At 56.7% G+C, this 5900-nt stretch overlaps 1 pseudogene; it reads left to right on the top strand.

Moving 5' to 3' along the window:
- The first annotated feature begins 1589 nt into the window (after positions 1–1589).
- On the top strand, positions 1590–1979 carry LOC102029099 (annotated as a pseudogene).
- The last annotated feature ends 3921 nt before the right edge of the window (positions 1980–5900 follow it).

Genomic DNA, 5900 nt, shown 5'->3' with positions numbered 1-5900 from the left:
CATCCCACTTTGCACGACTCCTCCGGCCAGGACAGCCCTCCTGGCAGTGCTTACCGCTGTTAGCCTGGGGCTGTGCTTAACCCAGAGCCCTTGCCCTGAGTGTGTATGTACGCAGAGGGAGGGAGGTTCGTTCTATTTGTAGTTTTGGGCCTCCTCCAGGGGCTGTGGCACAGGTCCCCATGGAAGAGGGGGAGCGCTGGACAGTGCCACGGAGCAGCCAGTTGGGGAGTCCTGCCAGGTGAGTTTGCCAGTGGCAGACGAGGAGGGAGGGAGGTGCCCGAGCAGGGTACCCAGCCTGGGCAAAGGCTGGGAATGGAAACACATGGCCATGCCTAAATATCATGTGACCTCCGTTATGTGAGAAGTCCAAGGTATAAATAATTTCTTTTTGTTGTTTTTTGGAGACAGAGTCTCACTGCATAGCCCAGGCTGACCTTGAACTGGCAGCGATCTTCCTGCCTCAGCCTCCCAAATGCTGGGATTATGGCATCCACTACGATGCCTGGCTGAATGATTTTTAAAATAAAATAAAAGATACACAATAGGGAGATAGATCTTTTGCAAATGGGAATGAAAGGGAAAAAAAAAACTGTACCAGGAAAAGTGTTCTTTTTAAAAACAACTTTGTTCTTCTGAAACTGCCTAGCTCTGTAAGTGCTTCATGGCTTTGTAATTACTTTCTTGACCTCTGTAACCACGAGAATGTAACTGAATATGCAGGATGCCTGATTGTACCAAGGTGTGTGACCGTTGATCCAGCCTTGTAACTGATGATCAGTAATCTTACCCTTGTCACTGATGACCTCACCCTGCTAGCTAATCAGAAGGGCTGCCAAGTTATTGTCTCGCCTCTCTGCTTCCTTTGTACCTCCTGCTTGTGCATCATATAAAAGTGCTAGCCTACAGGCACACTGGTCCTGGCTTTGTTGGGAGTTATCCCGGCCAGGACCTCCGGTGTAAACAAAGAAGTTCACTGCCTCCTGACTTCCTGGGGTGCTGGTGCCGTTTCTTTGCTGGACTCAGTTTTGCCGCAGCAGGAAGGCGGTCTGGAGATGGAGTGGAGCCGGGGAGCCGGGGAGCCGGGGAATCAAGAGAATTAAGCTGCGCTAGGTTAACACACATGCTCCTAAGATGAACGATGCACTATGGACCACAAACCTGTTCCGTGCTAATAAAAATGTTTAAACAAACGTGTGGCACTCAGAAGACAGGTGCTCTCTTAGGTTGCTGGGTCTGATAGAACAAATCGCCCAGACTCACCTGGAGTTAATTTTCTCCTGGTCTGGGGCGTCTCCCGAGTTTGTGCCCCTGGGCTTCCAGCGGCCACCTCCTCCCCAAGTCCTGCAGCCCCTGCCTGTGCTCGGGTCTCTGTGCGTCCACCCGTCAGATGGGCTCAGGGATGGCTCTAGCGGAGCTCTGAGTCCAGCCACGTTCTGAAGGAACGTTCTGAAGGACGTCACGGGCCCTTCAGAAGCTGTCATTCTGAAAAGGCGCGCAGCTCAGGGTGCACTCCTCCCCACCCACCCGCCCGCCCCGCTTGCCCGCGTCTGCAGCGCCTCTGTGCCCAGGTTTCAACAGACCTCACCAAAATGCCCTCCCAAATGGGACACGCCGCCACGGAAACCATGATGTTTACGTTTCACAAATTTGCTGGGGACAAATGCTACCTAAGAAAGGAGGACCTCAGAGAACTCATGGAGAACGGTTCCCTGGATTTTTGGAAAATCGAGAAGACACTCTGGCTGTGGACACAATCACGCAAGACCTGGAGCAGAGCTGGGACGGCAGAGCGGGCTCCGGAGCTGCTTCTCGCTAGCTGCAGGCCTCACCGCTGCGCGCAATGATTGTTTGTAGTACACACGAAGCAGAAGGGAAAGGAGCAGGCGGACATGAGCGGTTACTCCTGCCCTGACGAGAGTTCTCCCGGAGGGCCCCGGAGGCATCTGCCCCTCAGTTTCCCCTTTATGAAGATTTCATGAGCAGATCAGGACCCTCAGAAAATGTTCAAATAACAGCCGGCTCTCATTGGGCAAACAGAAAATGGAAAGTTAACTAACTGCTCGATAAGCTTTTGATTTTTATGTCTGCATCCTCTTGCGCTCAGTAAAGCCTTTTTTTTTTTTAGTTCTAAAAAAAAAAAAAAAAAGAAGCTGTCATTCTAATTTGGGGGAGCAGGATGCGGCCCATACACGGAGACGGCTTGGCAGAGCGATGGACGGGCGGGGGTGGGGGTGGACTGGGCTTCATACTCGGGACCCAGAGGTGCCGGTTCCCGCTCCTGGCTTGGGATACCCGTGGGAAAGGCAAGCCTCTATCTCCTCTTCCCCAGTGCTCTGGCAATTCAGGAGTGGCATCTCTCAGGGGTCCACCTTGGCCCAGTGCCCGGGCTTTGCGGAGGAGGGGGGCCTGAAGCCGAAGGGTGGGGTGGAAACCTCCCGCTTAGACCCAGATTGTGCGCAGAGCCTGCCCAGCAGTCCGACAGCAGAGAGGGTGCAGAAGCCAGGTCCCTCCTCGCCAGTCCCCATGGTCCTGGGCTGGGATCAGGAGCCTGAGGTCCCGCGGCCTCCCCAGGGTCGCATTGAAGTCTCCGACCCCTGCTTCCTGCAGCCGCTTCCATGAGATGAGGGTCAGACCAGGCCTGCTGAGGGCCGGCCCTTCCATTGTTGCTTTTAGACTCCAGCTGAGACGGAAGTGGGCAGAGAGGAGCAGGGCGGCGGAGCCACCCCCCCAGCCCCTGGGGAGAGCCACCCCACATTCCAGAGGCCTGGGAACCTGCTTTCCTGGGGCTGGACAGCTGGCTGGGGCCGGGATGTGGAGGATGTTCCAGCTGGTTAATTCTTTAAACACTTTTCTTTCTTTTCTATTTATTTATTTTTGCAGCACTGGGGATTGAATACAGGCTCTTCACACTGAACTACGTTCCCAGCCTCTTTTTTATTTTTTATTCTGAGGCAGAATCTTTCTAAATTATTAAGTTGCTCAGGCTGAGACTGAACTGGACATCCTCCTGCCTCAGCCTTCCAGCTTGCTGGGATTACCGGTGTGCGGCTCTGCACCCTGCTTTTAAATGCTTTTAGCCAGGAGTTATATACACGGCGTGATCACAAGGATGTTAAGTGCGGAGCTGGACTGATGCTTTACATACGAATTCAGCGCTGTACACAGCGGAGATGAAGATACAGAGCAGCTAGCTCCTCCCTGCTGCCCCTTTCCTGGGGTGCTGGACACGGAACCGCACAGCAGCACCCTTTCCTGTCTGGCTTTTTGTTTTTAAGGTGAAGCAGATGGAGCCCAGGGCCTCGAGCACCCGGAGCAGGGGCTCTGCCACGGAGCTGTGCCCAACCTGGCTTCTGCTATCGCAATGCCTGGAGACTTTCCCTCCGGATTTTGTAGGAAGCAGGCGCTGGATTGGAAGGTTCCTTCCTTCCTCTCTCCCTCCCTCCCTCCCTTCCTCCCTCCCTCCCTCCCTTCCTTCCTTCCTTCCTTCCGTCCTTCCTTCCTTCCTTCCTTCCTTTCTCTCTTTCTCTTTCATTCTTCCTCTTTCTCTCTCCCTCTCTCTCTCTCTTTTTTGAGACAGGGTCTCACTACGTGGCCCAGGTTGACCTTGAACTTGTGGTGATCCTCCTGCCTCAGCCTCCCTGTTGCTGGGATCACAGAGTCGTGCCATCCGGCTGGGGAAGATCTTTTTCAGATTCTCTTCCCTGTCCCTCCGAGCTTGGTTTCTTCCTGGAGGTCAAGGAGTAGAGGTTTTCAAACACGACCCCCAATTCCTTGACGCTCCTTGGCTCAGGATGTCCCTGCTTTGGAATCTGGGTGGGCTTGTGATGGACGAACCACCGTGGGGGATGTGGGCTGGGTCAGGAGAGGGGTCCGGCTTCTCCCGCATTGGCTGGGTCCCTGCTGTGGTTTGAGAGCGCCCCCCAAGGTGTGAGTGTTAGCAGCTTCACCCCAAGTTCCCCTGCTGACGGTGTTTGGAGGCAGTGTCCTAGGAGGTGGTTAGGAGCAGTCACGACAAGGGGCCCATGGTGACCCCGGGGGCTCTGTGGGAAGAAGATGAGATGCCGCTGGCACGGGGCTCCCTCTGGCCACGCATTCAGCTGCTGCAACAGAACAGACGAAGACCGCAGTATGTGGGAACTCTCGGGACCCCCGGCCACCGCGCCGTGAGGCTTCCTGTGGACACCGGCTGCGGTCCAGCCTCCGGGGCTCCCGCACGCTCTTGAACATGCCCCTGAACACGCCCCAGCCCAGCCGCTGTCCGTCCCTGGTGCCCCCAGCTGAGGCTGCAGATGTGGAACAGAGAGAAGGTGTCGCCCGGTCACTGGGTCGCCCCCACCCTGCCCAAACCCTCTGCCACAAGACACAGCTGCAGAACACAGGTGCAGCTTTGGGGCAGCAGACGCCAGAATGAGGGGTGGCGGGGTGGAGGGCACTGCCCCGGGAGGTGGGCTTAGCCGGCTGCGTGGGAGATGGCAAGGAGCTCCGTGCCCCGCTCTGCCTGCTCTGTGCAGCTTTCCTAGAGCTCCGCTGTCAGATGTGGGCAGGTTTGTCACTTCCCCGGTCCTGTCCCACTGGAAGCAAAAGACACCCTCTGATGAGGGAGCTACTACACCGCAGATCTTCATCCTCTTATCAGGGAATCCTGCAGCCCAGGGAAGACGGAGGGGCTGCCGACCGGTCCTGGGCAGGCCAGACAAGACGGCCCAATGCGCTGGGCGGGCGTGAGAGGTCTGTGTCCACCGGGCGCTTCTCCCCAGCGTCCTTGCAGCGGCCCGGGGAGGGTGCACTGCCGAGGGAGGAGGACTTCGGCTCTGCGGCGCTCGGGACTGTGCTGAGGCCGGCTCTGTGTCGGGCTCTTCATCCACCGTGAAACGCCACAAAATGCCAGTTCGGGGCGTCTCTGCCAGAGCCTGTGCTCCTTCTGCTCTGTCTGTCTTTAGAACAGCTGCCTGTGGTTCCAGAACCCACGTGTGACTCAGCGGAGCTCCCTTCCTATGGACTCACAGCCCTGCCCCAGCCTGGGAGAGCAGCGTCACCGGCCCCGGGACACCGTGCAGCCGGCTCCAGCCCAGCACCGTGTCTAGGGTGCCTTGTCTGTGACTCACACAGGGGGCCTGGAAACCACCCTTGCCTCAAGCAGGTATGTGGAGAAGACTTTGATTTATTTTATTGAAAAAGCACCTTTATTGAGACATAAATCATGAAGCAATCATGAAAAGCCCCCATTCCAGGCACGCAGCTCCGGGGCGTTCAGTGCAGTCACAGAGTTGTGCAACCGCAGTCTCCGGCAGTTCCAGGACACTTTCCCACCTCGCGGAGACTCTCCTCCTTCTGCTGTGGCCCTCTCCCTCCGTGCGGCCTCAGCCCTGTCTGCAGAGTTGCCACTTCTGGACGCGGTGTGCGAATGGGCTACGCAGTGTGTGTCCTCTGTGACTGGCTTCTTTCGATTAACATAGTATTTCCGGGTGTATCCGCATTGCAGCGTGTGTCAGAGCTTCATTCCTTTTTGTTGTCAAAGAATATTCCCTCGCACAATGACACCGCGTTTTATTTGCTGTGTGTGAGACTCAGTGTTTCTGGTGCTGGGACACAGCGCCTGGCACCCACAGTGCAGAGGAGGAGAGGGGTAATCTGGCTCTCGGGTTCAGGGGGTTCAGTCCAGGGGCGGCTGGCTCCGAGGCAGAGACAGCGTGGAGGAAGCTGCTCAAGCCACGGTGGCCACCAAGCAGAGCGAGAAGGCAGGAGCCAGGGAGGGCGTTAGTGAGACCCTCCCTAGGCACGGCCCAGGGACACCTCTTCCAACCCAACGGTGCATTAGCAACTCAATATGGCACCCCGAGCCGGGCCTGGTGCACACACGCCTGTAATCCCAGCACTCAGGAGGCTGAGGCAGGAGGATC

Source organism: Chinchilla lanigera, unplaced genomic scaffold (genome assembly GCF_000276665.1).
Source record: "Chinchilla lanigera isolate Chin_1 unplaced genomic scaffold, ChiLan1.0 scaffold00110, whole genome shotgun sequence".
In the NCBI taxonomy this organism is placed as follows: Eukaryota; Metazoa; Chordata; class Mammalia; order Rodentia; family Chinchillidae; genus Chinchilla; species Chinchilla lanigera.
The sequence above is the reverse complement of the archived record's forward strand: the minus strand, read 5'-3'. Positions and strand labels throughout refer to the sequence as shown.